The sequence below is a fragment of the Oryctolagus cuniculus genome, chromosome 6 (assembly GCF_051225735.1).
Source record: "Oryctolagus cuniculus isolate XC-2025 breed Fujian yellow rabbit chromosome 6, ASM5122573v1, whole genome shotgun sequence".
Classification (NCBI taxonomy): Eukaryota; Metazoa; Chordata; class Mammalia; order Lagomorpha; family Leporidae; genus Oryctolagus; species Oryctolagus cuniculus.
In genome coordinates, this window is record NC_142872.1 from 166,429,346 (window position 1) to 166,447,225 (window position 17,880).

A 17,880-nucleotide genomic window follows, 5' to 3' on the forward strand; every position below is an offset into this window, starting at 1 on the left:
CACAGTGCTAACAGGAGCCGACACTTCCAAGGACGGAGAGCCACAGACAGGTGAGCTGACCCGCAGCTCTTACCTTGGTACGTCTCCAGTCTGGGAACAAGGGGGAGGCTGAGAACCTGGGCTCTGCAATCACAGGAAACTGCTGCCAAAAGAAAGAAAAGTCAGGAAGTTTGGCAAGCTGCATCCTAAAAGCAAATGTAGTACGTTTGTTGCCAAAGGTGACTCAGCAATGAAAAGGAATGAAGCACAGCCATGTGCTACAAGGGTGAACCTGGAACACACTGTGCAAGTGAAGGAAGCCAGACACAAAGACCCTAGACTCTATGATGCCTTGGACATGCAGTCCGGAACGGCGTATCTTTAATAAGACTGCAGAGGAATGGTTTCCTTGGGCTGAGGCTAGTGAGGAATAAAGGTTAACACTTTGTGGGTACGGGGTTTCTTTGTGGGGTAACAGAAATGTTCCTCCTCTCTAACTCTTTCAAATAAATAAATGAATAAAATCATTTTTTAAAAAGGCCAGTGCTGTGGTGTAGCAGGTAAAGCCACCTAAAGTGCTTATGGGCACCAGTTCGAGTCCCAGCTGCTCTACTTCCAATCCAGCTCTCTGCTGTGGCCTGGAAAAGCAGTAGAAGATGGCCCAAGTCCTTGGGCCCCTGCACCCGCATGCGAGACCTGGAGGAAGCTCCTGCTCCTGGCTTCTGATTGGCACCAGCTTCAGCCATTGTAGCTATCTGGAGAATGAACCAGCGGATCGAAGACCAACCTACCTACCTACCTACCCACCTCTCTGCCTCTCAGTAACTTTCTAATAAATAAATACATTTTTTCTTTAAAAAACGAAGCCAAAAGGAGCTCACATTATGCCAGGAGCTTCTACTGCCTTCCCACGCCATAGCAGAGAGCCAGATCGGAAATGGAGCAGCTGGGACTCAAATCGGCGCCCATATGGGATGCCACACTGCAGGTGGCAGCTTTACCCGCTACACCACAATGCCGGCCCCACAGCTGGATGAGTTTTAACACTCAACTCTGCTAGCAACCACCACACTGAAGACACAGGCTGTTTCCAACAGCCCTTCTGTATCAGTTCCCACAGCTCATCCTCAGCATCAGGTGCCCACTGATCTAACTGTTCTTACAGATTTAGATTTGTCTTTCCCAAAACGCATGTGAATGCAGTCCTAATTATATGGGGTTCTATGTCTTCACTTAGTAGGCTACGTTGCAGATTCACTTACTCTGTTGTCTGTCAACAGTGAATCCCAAGGTATAGAGGCATGGAAATCTGTTTTACCCCTTTACCAGCTGACGGCATTTGCGCTGTGTCCAGTGATTATGAACACAGCTGCCATAAGCAGCCACACAGGGGTCTGGTGTAGAGTTCATGCTCTCATCTCTCTCAGTACACACCTAGGAACAGAGCAGCTGGGGGACACGTCCCACTTCATAAAACTCTGCCAAACTGACTTCGAAAGTGAAAGGAGCATTCTGCACTCCTACAGCACTGCATGACAATTCTAGTTGTCCACCGCAACGTCACTTGGTGTTGTCACCTTCTGTCTGGCTTTAGTGTTAGCCATTCCAACAATGTTGCAATGGTCTATCAGCGGGGTTATATAATTTGCATTTCCTAATGACTACTGATGCTGACTGAGCATCTCCCAGTGTCCCGATTCTCATCCAAAAGGAGACAATGTTCAAATCTTTTGGCTATTTTAAAACCGAAATTCTTGTTGAGACATCTATCATTTTCAATACAATCTGTCAAAGTAGAAACACTGTAAGGCTTGCCTATTTTGCAAAGTCCCTTAGAATTTAAAAAAAAAAAAATACAACTATGATGAACCAGACAAGGTAGAAAGAAAAATCACCTATCCCCTCATCTGCTTACCCTGAACCTAAGAATCCTAGAAAACAGTTGTCTGCCTACTTCTAAGGACAAGAAACCGAAATTTCCTGTTTTTACAAGTATTTGATGAAACCACATTCTTCGCAGTATGAGTCAGGAATGCAAATGACAGACTGACTCGCAATCCTTGGCAGAAATGAGACACCGCCCTGTAACAAGGCTGGCATTACAGGAAGGGCGGCACCACACGGGAAAGGCTCTGGCTGCTCGGCAGGTGGCACTCCTCTCCTGGCCTGGAGCTCCACCTGTGCCGCACGGCTGAGCCCAAGGACCACACTCCGGGGAAGAACTGAAGAACGCGGTACTACCAAACAGGACCTGGGCAAATTTCCTAATTTCTCTAACCCAGCTTTTCCATCCGTAAATTGGAAATAATCACCACCTCACTAAGTTGCTGTAGAGAACTAAGAGAGACTCAAATTCATACAATGACTGACATAAACGACAGCTGACAGGATTAGAATTTCCTTCACCCATAATTCCTAAATCACAAACGTCGATCAGACAGGCAGTCTTCACAGCCCTCGAGCATGAAGGCACAATCTGAGAAGCAGGTAACAAACACTGGCAGGTAAGTGGACAGCTAAAAGGTTATGTTGGCGTCTGCGATCACAAAGGCCAAGGACTTCTCATCCTCCTTGCCTTGGCATTGCCAACTGGGAGATCCACGTGCTCAGGGCCCTTCCGTCACCCCTGACGGTCAGCTATGCCATGAAGTGGCATCTCTCCAACGGCATGCTTGCCCTCTCCCCAGCTGAGCTAACACAAAGCAGTTCCTTAAATTTCCTGTTGGTCATTCATCTTGTTCTTGCCTGAAAGCAAGTGTGGTACCAAAACACTAATGTGTGCACTGACGAACTGTCCCGTTAGCCAGATTCCAGGGTCTTTACGTTTGTGTGACATGCCTGTAAGATATATCCATGAATCAGTTCGTAAAACGAACAGTTTAAGAACACTGAAATTCAGTGTTCCTGATATACCATACATTCAGACTACTGGACATCAGAAATTTATCATCCGTGTTAAACATTCTGAATGTTGTATTTCCCATGTTAACACGCAAAATCTTGCAAGATGCCACAATATAGGCTTTTTTTTGGGTGGGGGGGTAGGCAGAGTTAGACAGTGATAGAGAAAGAAAGAAAGGTCTTCCCTCCATTGGTTCATCCCCCAAATAGCCACTACGGCCGGCATGCTGCGCTGATCCGAATCCAGGAGCCAGGTACTTCTCCTGGTCTCCCATGTGGGTGCAGGGCCCAAGCACTTGGGCCATCCTCCACTGCCCTCCCAGGCCACAGCAGAGAGCTGGACTGGAAGAGGGGCAACCAGGACAGAATCTGGCGCCCCAACTGGGACTAGAATCCCGGGTGCCGGCGCCGCAGGCGGAGGATTCACCAAGTGAACCGCGGCGCCAGCCACAATATAAGCTTTTAAGTTACCAAAAAGGACCGCCTACCTCCTTCCTGTTTGCCTTACTCACCTACAGCCTCTCCCTGAAAAGCTCCCAGGAAGAAACCATCTCCCTTCCTCTGAACTTCCCAACACAACGTTTCCTCAACTGTGTCCACCTCCTGCACCCCAGGGCCACGGGCTCCCCAAGCCGGTACCTCTTACAGTGGGCCAGGGGAGCAGCCCCACGCAGAGGAAAGAGGCACCAGTGAACAGACCTGATTGAACGGAACCTTTCATTCAGAACCCTTACTTAACAGAGCCCTGAGCACAGGGAGAGCTCTTAACCAGGAAAGCAAGCAGAGAAAACAAAACAAAACAAAACACAGTAATTCTAAGTCGAAGAAAACAAGAAAAACAGAAGAAAGGAAATACATTAATTGGCCCAACAGTGAGCAATGTTTACACAGTCAAAACCATTAGAAACCAAAACATGGTTACAAAACTCTTTGGGCTATTATAGAATTATGTGAGAAGGATGGGGAGACGAAGGAAGGTGGGTCAAAGACAGAAAATCTCCACGTATCTGAGAGTTCACAATGAACTTGTCTAAAACAGATACACAATGACTAGCACACAAATACTGCTGGAAACAGAGGCACGAGCTTCCACCAGAAACAGTGACAACGCATGATTCCGGGTTCCCTGTGGAGCAGGAGGTGGAGGGCAGGACAGCAACATCCCACACACTGCTCGGGACCAGGGACCTGGGCCACCCCTGGACGGAAGGACATCTCTGATTAAGAAAAAGTTTTTCAAGAGATTGTGTTTTCCCAGAAAATTTGAAATTATACTATTCCATTTTCTAGTTATAAATCTCTTGGGCAATGAGCAGGAATAAAGGGCAGGGAGCTTGTGCTCCAAGTGCCTCTGCACCCCTGGAGGAGGCAGCACAGCCAACGGAACCAACCGCCGCAAGTCCCAGCTCCACTTCTCCTCGAGAACCCGCTTTACTTTGAACCTGAGTGTTCAACTGAAAAATCACCACACACACACACACACACAGGCAACACAATTTACCTTCCACACCTGACTGGGTTGCACAGCACCTGGTGCAGATGTGGCAGATCAGACTGATGACCATGACGACCAAGATGGTGATGAAAAACGTGAACTTAACTCACTACTCTGAGGAACTCGGCCCACGTCAAACTACAGTGCAATCAGCCTCCCATTCCTAAATACTACCAAAATGACCTCCAAGATGCTAACTCCAAGTCAAACCTCAATCCTCATCTTGACCTTGCAGCTCATTTGAAAGAGCTGACCCTGCTCCTTGAAGCACCTCCTCCCCTCTGTCCACTCCACCTGCCCTGTGCCCACTGGCAGCCTCTCTCCATGCACACGTAAGAGCAGAGTGACGAGTGACGCCAGAATGCTGCCGGTCGCCCCCTCGCTCTGCGCTCACTGCCTCAGTCAGCAGTGCTCCTCAGCTGTCCACCTGCAGCCCAGTCTTTTCTTCCAAGCTCCAGACATCTCTGCTAGGATCCCCAGCAGACAAATCAAACTTTAAAATGCCTTGAAACCAAATTCACCCACAGTCTTCCATTCTTCTAGCTGGCCCAGGCCAAAAGTCAAGCAAGCTGTTAGCAAATCCTATTAGTTCTACTTGAAAATGCACCAAAAGACTAACTAAACTGTCTGTACCCCCTCAAAGAAAAGAAATTTAGAAAGAACAAGGACCATGTCCATCTAGTTCACATGGGAAAGTCCAGCATCGAACACGGTGCCTAGCATTCTAGACATGTAAGAAGCTTTTTGTTTAAGAACCAGAGTCGGGCCGGCGCCGCGGCTCACTTGGCTAATCCTTCGCCTGCGGCGCTGGCACCCCAGGTTCTAGTCCCGGTCAGGGCACAGGATTCTGTCCCACACTTGGCTAATCCTTCGCCTGCGGCTTTGGCACCCCAGGTTCTAGTTCCGGTCGGGGCACTGGATTCTGTTCCAGTTGCTCCTCTTCCAGTCCAGCTCTCTGCTGTGGCCTGGGAGTGCAGTGGAGGATGGCCCAAGTGCTTGGGTCCTGCACCCACATGGGAGACCAGGAGGAGGCACCTGACTCCTGGCTTTGGATTGGCGCAGTGTGCCGGCCGTAGTGACCATATGGGGGATGAACCAATGGAAAGGAAGACCTTTCTCTGTCTCTCTAACTCTGCCTGTCAGGAAAAAAAAAAAAAAAAAAAAAAAAAAAAACACAACAACAACAACCACAGAGTCCATCTAACTCAACTGTACTCCTATACCCTGGTGCTAAGAAAAGATGCCTTTGTAGCCAGCATTGTGGCATAGCAGGTAAAGCTGCCATCTGCAACACCAGCACCCCACATGGGCACGAGTTCCTGTCCTGGCTGCTCCACTTCTGATCTGGCTCCCTGATAATGGCCTGGGAAAAGCAGTGGAGGACGATCCAAGGGCTCAGGCTCCTGCCACCCACCTGGGAGACCTAGAAGAAGCTCCTGGCTTTGGCCTGGCCCAACCCCGGTCTGTTGTGGCCATCTGGGGAGTGAACCAGCATATGAAAGATCTCTGTCTCTCCCTCTAATTTTTTCCAATAAATAAATCTTTTTTTTTTTTTAAGCATGCATTCACAACACACAGGGGTCTGAAGTCTCAGGGCAGCTTTTCCTTTCTGTCCTCCACCCCCTCCCCACACCCCATGACTGAAAGTGCTCTCCACACCTATTCCTCCTACTCTCCTTTGCTCTTCGAGAGGAGGGGGTTCTAGTACTGCATCACAAATGTCTGCTTCCACACAACCTGAAACAACGCAAGGACCACATCTCAGCTCTGTGCAAGCAGAGCCACCCTGACGGGCTCCCCTGGGCCAGAAGCTCAGCCACATGTGCAGTGGAATTCAGGCCCCAGCACGGCACCAACCCTGCCCCTGGGTGGGAGAGCAGTCTCACCCACAGGGCCTGACCATCTTCTCCAGGAAGGGCAGCACAGGAACACTGCGTGAGGCTCTTTTCATGGGCTTATATATCTTCAAATGCCAAAGAGCAAGCCAAACCAGATGAGTCCATTCTGTCCTGGTGCTGTGAAGCTCCAACAAATGATGAGCTGGAAAAAAGAACTTCTCTGGGATACGCAGTAAACATAATTCATGGGCTGGTATTGTGGTGCAGCGGGTTAAGCCACCTCCTACAAAACCAGCATCCCGTATGAGCACTGGTTTGCGTCCCAGCTACTCCACTTCCAATCCAGCTCCCTGCTCATGCGTCTAGGAAAGCAGTAGAAGACGGCCCAAGTGCTAAAGACCCTGCCACCTACTCGGAGGCCACATGGAGTTCCAGGCTCCTAGCCTCATCCTGGACCAGGCCTGGTAGATGCGGCCATCTAGAGAACTAACCAGTAGAAGGAAGACTGATTCTCTCTCTCTTTCTTCCCCCTCCTCCATCATTCTGCCTTGCAAATAAATAAATCTTTAAACAAACAAACCTCATTTAGCATTTAGTGAAAACTAACAGTGGGTTAAGCAGAGATTTTATAAAGTAACAAAAATATTGCCCTCAAAAACTCAAAGAAACAGGCTGTAAGAAGAAAAGCATAATACAAACAGGGGTAGAGGAAACAGTTCCAACAGCAAGGCTGTGATCTCCTCACAAGTGTAAAACAATCACTCATGGCCCAGAGCAGAGAACCGAACAGGCCCTTCTCTCTTTGCCCACCAGGAGCAGGAGGACTGCATAAATAGGAGTGAGACTTCTGGGCCTTGCTAGGAAATTCAAAGGGCATGACATAATTTCCCTTCTCTAATCCTCAGAAACACAGGCAGATGTGAGCAAACAAGGAGAACAAAAGAGGAGGGTGAACTGACCCATACATGGAGAAGCAGTCTTACTCCAAACACATTTGCAAGGTCAAATTCAACATTTATAAAGTAGCATGAATTCATGATTCCATGAAGTTCAAATCATCAGGCACTTACTGTAGCAACATATTGGTAAAACAAAACGCTCACCAAAAGAGAGATTTGTGACTCTTCTATGAACCCATCTATCCTTGATTTACCACCAGACTTAGAAGAAATAGCAGTCTTTGGAAAACAAAGTGGGAAAGATTCTCAACTCTGTAACTTCCGTAATACACAGTGTGGAAAAACACTACATACTACAAACCACAAATCACCTAATCTCTCTAGGGATGTATTCCTCTCATTAACATGAGAAAAATACCACTAAATAACCACTAACCATTTTGAGTGCTGGACACATTACATGTAGCCCACAGTATCTTGATAACAATCCCATCGGGGAGACCCTAGAATGATCTCTGTCGGACAAGAAAACTAGGTTTGGGTAGATTAAATAATAAGAGAAATTACAGTAGTCCTTTCTTCTTCACAGCTTGTTTCTGGGCTCCAGTCACCCAGGATCGGAAAATATTAGATGGAAAATTCCAGAAATAATCCATTTTTAAGTTTTAATTATGCGCCATTGTGAGTAGTATGATGAACTCTCCCCACCATCGCACGTGAGACGCCCACGGTCCTCGTCTGGTATATCCACGCCATACAGGCTACCCAGTCACCAGTCGCTTCACAGCCCTCTCGGTCAGCAGATCTACGATGGCCACATGATGGAGCTTCTGTTTAAGCATCTCTGTTTATGTGAAAATGACCCTCGAGTGCTCTAGTGACACTGGCAACCCAGATATGCCAAGAAGATACAAGGTGCCTCCTCCTGAAAAGTGGAACAGTAGGGGCCAGCACTGTGGCACAGCAGGTAACACCATGGCCTGCAGTGTCAGCATCCCACATGGGCTCCAGTTTATGCCCCAGCTGTTCCACTTCCAATTCAGCTCCCTGCTAATGGCCTGGGAAAGCACTGAAAGATGGTCCAAGTATTTGTTGTTGTTGTTGTTGTTTTTGACAGGCAGAGTGGACAGTGAGAGAGAGAGACAAAGGTCTTCCTTTGCCGTTGGTTCACCCTCCAATGGCCGCCACGGCCGGCGCGCTGGGGCTGGCGCACCGCGCTGATCCAATGGCAGGAGCCAGGTGCTTCTCCTGGTCTCCCATGGGGTGCAGGGCCCAAGCACTTGGGCCATCCTCCACTGCACTCCCGGGCCACAGCAGAGAGCTGGCCTGGAAGAGGGGCAACCGGGACAGAATCCGGCACCCCGACCGGGACTAGAACCCGGTGTGCCGGTGCCGCAAGGCGGAGGATTAGCCTAGTGAGCTGCGGTGCCGGCCTGGTCCAAGTATTTGGACCCCTGCCGTCCACGTAGGACACCCAGATGAAGCTCCTGGCTTTGGCCTGGACAAGCGCTGGCCGTTGTTGCCATCTGGGGAGTGAACCAGAGAATGGAAACTATCTCTGTCCCACTTTGTAACTCTTGAAAAATAAATACATATGTCTTCAAAAAAAAAAAAAAAAAAGTCCTTGACCTAATAAAGAAAAAATAACAATCATAGGCTGAGGTTGCTAAGATCTACAGTTAAATGATTATGCCCAAATTATAAATTAAAGTTTATCACAGGTATGTAAGCAAGGGAAAAAGACACAGTACTTAACGGGCTGCAGTACTGTCCACCATTTCAGGCACCCACTGGAGGTCTTGGAAAGTATCCCAAGTGGATAAAGGGGCTGCCCCAACACGGCGTCCAGACACCAGAGACACAGTGAAGCACACACACTGTAGGAAGCCCAGCTCTGCCATTCACTTAGCAACCTTCGTCTTCTCTGGATTTCAGTTCATGCAAGCAGAGTAAACAGTGAACCTTCCTCACAAGGTTACTGTGAGGATCCAATCAGTAACTATAATTTACAGCACCCATAACGTATCAGACACTGCTCTAAGCACACTGTAACTGTTATTAACCACTGCTATTATACTTCTTTCCTATCTCAGAGAAAACCATGTTTGTGAAGCAGCTACACTCGGCAGCATGAACAACTGTCTCCCTTCACCTACTCTGCGAATCCACTACCTTCATTTCCACTCTAGTCAGAGACCCCAAGACAGGTGAAAGACAAACATAATAAAGCAGAAAGTCAAGATACAGATGCAGCAAGAGACTTAGACTTACAGTTCAGAAGGCCACAATAACTCTGTGAAGAAATCAAACGATTTTTAAAATACTCCTAGTTTCTTTCTTCTGTCCATAGCAGTCAGAGGACCTTAAAAAAAAAAAAGATGCATATAAATAACCACCTTTATTTCACTGCTTTACCGAAGCTCAACTATGTTCACCACCTTATACTTGGCTTCTTCATGGCCTACCACGCACATTGCACTAGAGCTCAAATGAAGAATGGAAAGAAATCAAGGCCTGTCTTCAAATCCATATTCATGCATATCTGTTTCTCTGCCTCTTTAACACTCTCTCTCTTTTTTAAGAGACACAGTTTTTTTTCTCTCCACCCACAACCCACTGGTTCAGTCCCCAAATGCCCACACTGGCCAGGGCTGAGTTGAACTGAAACAGGAAGGCAGGAACTCAATCCAGATTTCCAACATGGAGCCGGGGGTGGGGGGCACAGGAACCCAATTATATGAGCCATGAGCCATCATCATTGCTACCCAGAGTCTGCATTGGCAGGAAGCTAGAATCAGTAGCTATGGCCATATAACAAACTTGAGTACCTTGATGGGTAAGCTAAATGCCCACCCCTACATCTTTACTCTAATTGAAGGAATACAAATCAGATAGCCGAAAACTACTAAAACAACAACAAAATAAATTAATCTGGCATACAGTTAACTAATAAGTTCAGGGTAAGATGACACACAACATACACACCTACTCCACTTCCTCCCACTAAAGTTAAAGAAATATTTTTAAAAAACAAGATTTTTTAAATGTAAAAAACCAAGAGGGGAATTACAACAGAATAAAGAAAAAAGTCACAAAATTTCCAAGGCTGTGAGAAAAGCTAACAAGGAAGACAGAAATCAAGGCAAACAGGAAAAGGAGAAAAGAAAAAAAACTTGGAGGAAGCAGGAACAATAGCAGACTGGAAGCACAGTAATGACTAAGCAGCCCCAAGACAGCCAGACCCTAACTACGCCAGCAGCCAGCAACACTGAGAACCACGCCTGCTCATGGCAGTGCCCAGACAGCTCGTAACCGGCAGCACCTACTGCAGACAGACTGGGGGCAAGGTACAGCGCTGGCGAAGTCTGCTGACACTGCAACAGGAGCCTCATCACCATGCCTTGATGGAACGTGTTCTCCCCAACTCTGACAGAAGACTGGAAAAAGCATTTTGGACTAGAGCCAACTAGTCCAACCCTACTCAGCAGGGGTGGACTTGGCCACTGAACCCATGCCCCAGTTCCTCCATCACCCCTGACCCACACAGCTTCCACGTAAAGGAGTCAGGGCTCTACCCTGCAGGAAACAGACCATTAGAATATTCTTGGGGAATCTGATCAGTCTAAGAAGAAAGATCTAAAGAGGCCAATACTGGGGATTCCCCAAAAAACGGTCTGCCCTGAATATCCTGATTGTAAGTTAAAAGGCTCCATTCATGTACTTAAGGCTTCCAAAGAAGTTTTTGATTTATCTCAAGAAAATAGTATCAGGCTTGTGAGAAGAGCCTCTGACATGTAGAAAGATAGAGTCCCACAACAGGAGAAAAGAAAAGGGGAAAACGCAAGTCAGGAAAAAGAGACTGTGTACACTAGCGATCACCTAAAGGATGCTCTCAGAGGGCACAGAACAGCAGAAGGAACTTAAAAAAAAAAAAAAAAGAGTCTTTGGAAATTAAAGAACCTGGTAAGCAGAACTTTAAAAGCTCAAGAAGAAGGTTAAGTCAAACTGAACTCAGCTCCACGAAAGCAGAACAGAAAGGCAAAAAAGAAGCAAGGAAAAATAAAATGAAATGAACACACAAAAAACTGACAGACCTTGTCCAGGAGAGACAAGTTCTTAATAACAAGGCTCTCAGGGCCGGCGCCACGGCTCACTAGGCTAATCCTCTGCCTTGCGGCGCCGGCACCCCGGGTTCTAGTCCCGGTCGGGGCGCCGGATCCAAGATCTCTCAGGTACTGTATTACTGCAATAAACTTCTAACGGATCCTTCTTTACTGTGGTGCCCCCTTCCATTCAATCTCCTCACCAGTACCAGAGTGACCTTTCCTAAAATGAATTATGTCAATTGCTTAAAAGTCTTCAATGGCCCCCATTATCAGGCTATTAGAAATTCTTTGCTTAGAACAGCAGTTCTCCAACAGTGTTCCTTTACCCTGTAGATGTTTATCTGCACGATCAAAGCACCCCTTCAAAGCATTCACTGACCCCACTGTATCTCACAGCATCCCTCCCACTCAAAACAGAGCTGACCATGACCAGAACCCTTAGTTTCTTATTTTACTTCCTATCATCTCCCCATGCCCCGCCCATCAACTACTCCACTTTCCCTTAACACTGGTCCTTCCTCTACTCTACCCAACTTACTCCTAACTCCTCATCAGCCCTCAAAACCCAGTTAAGTAGAACCTCAAGTCTGCCAAGACCCTGCTCCCACCCAAGATTGATGGGGACACACTATCTTGTGCATGTATGTCTCTATCACATGACCCTGTCCCACTGTGCTATAACCAACCATGTACTTCTTCCTCCAATGACTGGAGTGACTTCACAGAGACAGGGCCCTACCCCAAAGACCTTGGGATGAGGACCAGGTCTCAGAACCAAGTGCAGGGCTAGCTACAGGAGTATATACAAAGTTCTTTTTTCCCCTCATTTACTCATATTCTGATAATATGATATGATATTCTCAAATGATAACACAAATAGCCCCATTCTGGGGAACTAAAATTCAAAGATAGACAGACCTTGCTTATCCTTAAAAGAGTTTAACTAGTCGTTATCCACAGGAAAACAACATGTATGCTATATCCTTCTCCTCAAAAGATGGTGTAAGTTCGCTCACAGCTTACAGAATTCCAATGACCCAGCCTTCACTAATGGATACAGAACCAAATCCTTACAATGCTGTCCTGACATGGCACGCACCACGTTCTATGAAAGAGGGTCACCTGAGCATCAGGACATCTGACTTCTAGTATTGCCGAAAACAGTCCTTGCTACTTTTGAAGAAAAGAAACCCTAATTCCTGACTGATCAAGCCCACTCTAGCTTTCTAGTCTGACATCTCCCACCCACCATGCCCTTCCAGGAACGTTACAGAGCAGTCTGCACCCTGTCTCACACCTGTGTGCCATCTGCTGCGCCCTCCACCTGGCTCTGCTTGGACGCACAAGCAGTGGGAGCAGCCCTGCCTCTCTTCCGCATTCCGGCAGAATTCCCTCACTGCATACTGGAATTTCCTGAGCGACTGACACAGCGCACTCGGCACTGGAGACACAGCAATGAGCAAGGGGGACATGGCCCCGCCCCAGAGGTGTGGCTTCCTGCTCAGCACTCCGTTGAGTAACGCTCAATCTTGCCTCATGAGATAAGCAGCAAGACTGCAGGGACAGCTCTGTAGCCTCAGGACTTACACTCCAGGTCAATATTTTAAGCACTACTAAACAAAACCAAAGTGAAGGTCAAAAAAGTCCCAGCCAGTTGCAGTCGGAAACACTTGCTGTCTGCAGACTGCTCTGCTTGCCTTTCTGTGAGCACTGTAGCCCTAAAAACAGCATCCATGGAAATCAGGCTCCTCAAGAGGCTTTCCCCCCTGATGAATCAGAGAGCAAAGAAACCAAGCCAGTCACTCCCCACATCCTGTCTCCGTCCACCACGGTCCACCAACAGTACGCATGCCTCTGAAACAGCACCCAGGCCCCATGACAACCGCACACTTCACGGAGGCACGAGTGACCTCACCAAGGAATAGAGAGATGCATGTACTAGCTTTGAGGGCCTCAGCCACATTTGAATAATTGCCCTTTGCTTTGGTTTGTATTTCAAGCAATAAGAACACTATTCCACCAGTACTAAACCCAAACAGCAAGAGGCAACTTAATGCATGCTGAGTTCTAACTCTCCCACTTACCCCATTATTTAACTCACTCTTAATTAAGTATACAAACCAATATTTTAACTATGAAATTGATAAGATGTAAGAACGAAAATTTCAATTAATTCAAATAGGGCATAAAGCAGATATTTCCTGAACCATTTCATTAAAATGCTTAAATCACCTTGTCCCAGATGAATAAACAAACATAACAAACTTGGCTTACTGCACCATGCAACATTTGCTCAACCCCCTAAAGGCATCTGTAGGGTGAGTACTCCTGGTCCTTTCTGCATGAATGGGTTTATTTTTTTAAAGAAGATTTTGTTTTATTTTTATTTGAAAGGCAGAGTTACAGAGACCGGTAGAGACAGAGAGAGGTCTTCCATCCTCTGGTTCACTCCCCAAATGGCTGCAACAACTGGGGCTGGGCCAGGCCAAAGCCAAGAGCCAGGAGCTTCTTTCCAGGTCTCCCATGTGGGTGCAGGGGCCCAAGCACTTAGTTATCCTCAGATGCTTTCCCAGACGCATTAGCAGGGAGCTGGATGGGAAGTGGAGCAGCCAGGACTCAAACCGCTGCCCATATGGGATGCTGGTGCTGCCAGTTGGGTCTTTAATCCGCTATGCCACAGTGCTAGTCATGAATGGGTTTAAGTTAAGACAGGAACAATACACACCTGGGCTGCTCAACTCTTTTCCCCTCCTAACCTACACACTAACTTTTCCACCAATGACACATTCCAAATCTGTACTTCATCATGCAATCGAATACTGCCTTTCACCACCTTGCTTAGAGTGCTCTCATTTCAATGCACAACCCCAACACCTTTCCACAATCCACTCACTAACCACGGACAGTCGGTACCTTCCCGATGAGGACAAGCTCGCATCTGTAGGGTGTTTGGCACGTTAGTTCAGTTATCCCTTCACAAGACCAACTGGCTGCTATTATTATTTCCATTTTACATGTAAGGAAAGTAAGTCTTAAAAGAAGTTAATAGAGGCTGGCGCTGTGGTGTAGCAGGTAAAGCTGCCACCTGCAGTGCCGGCATTGCTATATGGGCACCGGTTCAAGTCCCGGCTGCTCCACTTCCAATCCAGCTCCCTGCTAATGCACCTGGGAAAGCAGCAGAAGATGGTCCAAGCCCTTGGGCCCCTACACCCATGTAGGAGACTCAGAGGAAGCTCCTGGCTCCTGGCTCCGGATAAGCCAGGCTCCAGCCACTGAGGTCATTTGGGGAGTGAACCAGTGAATGGAAGACCTCTCTCTCTCTCTCTCTCTCTCTCTCTCTCTCTCTCTGCTTCTGCCTTTGCCTCTCTGTAACTCTGCCTTTCAAATAAATAAATAAAATCTTTAAAAAAGAAAAGAAGTTAATAAATTTCCCAAGGTCACATAGCAAACAAGGGAGAAATCCAGGATTCAAAAACTAGCTTATCAATACTCTTGAAATGACAATGGTATTCTGGCCTCCCAAATCACTTAATGTTACTGTTCCAACAATACACAAGATCAGCACTTGGTGAAGCAAGCAGGACAGAAACACTCTGCTGACTGAGCGACATTCAGTAATGATATGGAGAACCGGGCAGGAAGGTTAGGCACCAACAAAGCCTTGCACTGTGGCTCAGTGGGTTAAGGCCACAGCCTGTGGCGCCAGAATCGCATATGGGCCCAGGTTCAATTCCTGGCTGTTTCACTTCTGATCCAGCTCCCTGCTAATGTGTGTTGGAGGGCAGTGGAGGATGGCCCAGGTGTTTAGGCCTCTGAACCCATGTGGGAGACCCAGGGGAGGCTCCTGGTTTCAGCCTGGTCCAGCATCGGCCATTGCAGCCATTTTAGGAATGAACTGGCAGATGCAGGATCTCTGTCTCTCCTCTAACTCTGCCTCTCAAATAAATAAATAAATCTTAAAAAAAAAAAAAAGGTTAGATACAAATAAGTGAGTCAGAATTTCTGCCAGCTCTGCATTGCAACTCTATCGATTTAATTTGCCCACTTCCCTGGGATGCAGCAGTGTCTCACCAAGACCACGATGGCACACTGGGAGTTAAACGCTTCACAGAGGCCATCATGAAAACCCAGGAAGTCTCACACACACTGAACTCTACCTGTCTCATAAAAGAGACTGATAACATGGGAGGTGCCCTCTTAGGTCACAACCATGCTTGGGGATCCTTCTAGGGCCTCCCCTGCCCCTCCTCCTCAGAGGCAACTCCACACAACCGTGACAGGTATGGTTTCTCTTTTAAATAAATCTTGTCTTCACCTGTGCATTATACTATGCCTCTGCTTTGAATTCTTATCACTGTGGGGACAGGAACCTGGAATAAAGATTAAGATACCTAGAAGATACATAGGCTCATAACAATATGACATACTGACAAATTAAAGAATATATAGTGGTGCTGGCATTGTCGGGTAGCAGGTAAAGCCGCTGCTGTGATGCCAGCATTCCATATGGGTGCCAGTCTGTGTTCCGGCTATTCCACTCCCAATCCAGCTCCCTGCTAGTAGCACGGAAAAAGCAGTACAGAATGAAATGGCCCCTGCCACCCACATGGGAGACCTGGATCAAGCTCCTGGCTCCTGGCTGGCTCAGCTCTGGCCATTGAGGCCACTTGAGGAGTGAACTAGTGGACAGAAGATTGATCGATCGATCTCTCTCTCTCTCTTGCTTCAAAATAAAAAAAAAACCTCTTCAAAAAAAAAATAAGACATCTGGCTGGAATCAAGCAAGTAAGCTGGGACCCTGGAAAAACAATGTTTTTGTAAACTTCCAAATAAGGCCTAAACCCAACCACTACGTATTAACCCATAACATTCTAACACCTGAAGTTATCCGTGAAGCTCTTCCACGTTCAGAATATACAACCATTTCATATGGGTTTCCTTCTTCTAAACTCAGTCTACCAAAACTTCCTGTACTACCACAAGTTGTAACCCGTATTCTGAAAGAAAAGAGGTCAAAAGTAAACTTCCTGAAAATCAGAAATGCATCAAAAATACGAAGGTGAGTGTGAAAATCATCTGGGCAAACAAAGGCTTCTTTATACTTCAAAAATAACTCCTTAGCCAAAAAAACTTTCTAGCACTAGACTGTGGCACTGTTCAAAAGTGGGAATACTGTACATCATTAATCTGTCCACTGCATAGCTCAAGGTACGCCATGACATGGGGACTAAACTACGGACTGAATAAACACACAGGGGAAAGGAAGCTGGGAGCCTACTGCATTTTGAAAAGCCAATATTAGCAATAATAATAAACTGTCTACTGTGTATACCAAGCAAATGACAAACAGACTGCTTCCCAGTTCTTAGATCAATATAAAGCAGATGAAGATAAAGATCTGTCTCTAAATCCCTAAAGCAGAAAACAACTACATTGTCAGGAACTTTACTTGCTGAACACCACAGTGACTCTGCCCTAAATAACAGCTCTTATTTCTATGACGTGCCACATAATAAGAACTATACTCTACATCACATTTATTAAAGTTACTATAACCTCTACTTAACAGATGGGGGGAGGGACAAAACAGATTCAGAGAGGTTGAGCAGCCTGGCGAATATCAAAGGAGCAAGGATCAGATCAGGAATTCAAACACAATCAGTCCAAAGCCTGCTTCTTCACACTATTCCACCCACATCACAAACAGGACCCCCACAAAATCTCAGTGTAAACGGTTTAAAATTAAAAAAAACCAAAAACCAAAAAACAAAAAAACACCATTCTACTGAAGCTAATTAAAAGTCAATCACTACTCAGGAATAAGCCATCCTTGAATCATATGCAAAGGAACTAATGGCTATCATGTACACGTGCAGGTCACGCTGCCTACCTGAAAAAGACAGCAAATGACTCGAGAGTGAGAGACACCAAAAGGATCCAAGTCACAGAGGAGCCGGGAGGAGCTCTCCTGGAGTGACTGGAGGAGGGCGCTGATGGAGACAACACTCCACATCCTGCCCAGCCACTGTGGGTCCTACCAGCTTCCTGCTGACGCACACCTAGGAAGCAGTGATGACGACTCCAGTACAATGGGTCCCTGCCACCCAAGCGGGGAGACAGGGACTGAGTTCCAAGGTCTGGTTTCAATCTGGCACAGTCCAGGTTGTTGTAAAAATGTAGGAAGTGAACCAGCAGATGGAAGATCTTAAGCTCGCGAGCTTGTACTCTCTTGCCTCTGCTTTTGAAATAAAATGAAAATATATAAACCTTTTAAAAGAAATACGAAGTCCTTTGGGCATCATGGCCCCACTGCAGTCCGCAGTTCTAGGTAAGGAGGAATAAGCACACTCCACCTTATCTCTCCCCTTAAAAACAACTAGAACACCTGGACACAGTAACTGCAGAAGCCATTTACTTACTGAGCAGTAAATGGCAGCAGGTGCATTAGGGAAGAAGGCTAGAATCCAAACCACCACATCATCAGATTTAAACAAGATCCAGAGTCTCCTAACAGAACCAAACCATGGAAGATGCAACTGAAACTTAACACAGGAAGAATCAAAATCTGAATTCCCATTGAAAAAGAAAATCAAAGCAAGCCAATACTGAAATGACTCGAGCGTTAGAATTATCCCAGCAATCCTCCCTCACAAGGTTGCCTG

At 46.8% G+C, this 17,880-nt stretch overlaps 1 protein-coding gene across 46 annotated transcripts in view; it reads right to left on the minus strand.

Moving 5' to 3' along the window:
- PTK2 (protein tyrosine kinase 2) overlaps positions 1-17,880 on the minus strand; it is a 296,019-nt gene that overhangs the window by 251,172 nt on the left and 26,967 nt on the right. For 18 of the 46 annotated variants that reach the window (XM_070075580.2, XM_089335786.1, XM_070075576.2 and 15 more), the window contains exons 2-3: positions 9,384-9,474; positions 74-142 (exon numbers count right to left, since the gene is read on the minus strand). The exons of 3 other annotated variants lie outside the window; for them this stretch is intronic. The gene's annotated coding sequence lies outside the window, so the exon portion shown is untranslated. The remainder of the gene's footprint in view (positions 1-73; positions 143-9,383; positions 9,475-17,880) is intronic. 25 more of the 46 variants (XR_016236042.1, XM_089335788.1, XM_070075575.2 and 22 more) reach the window with 4 other exon arrangements.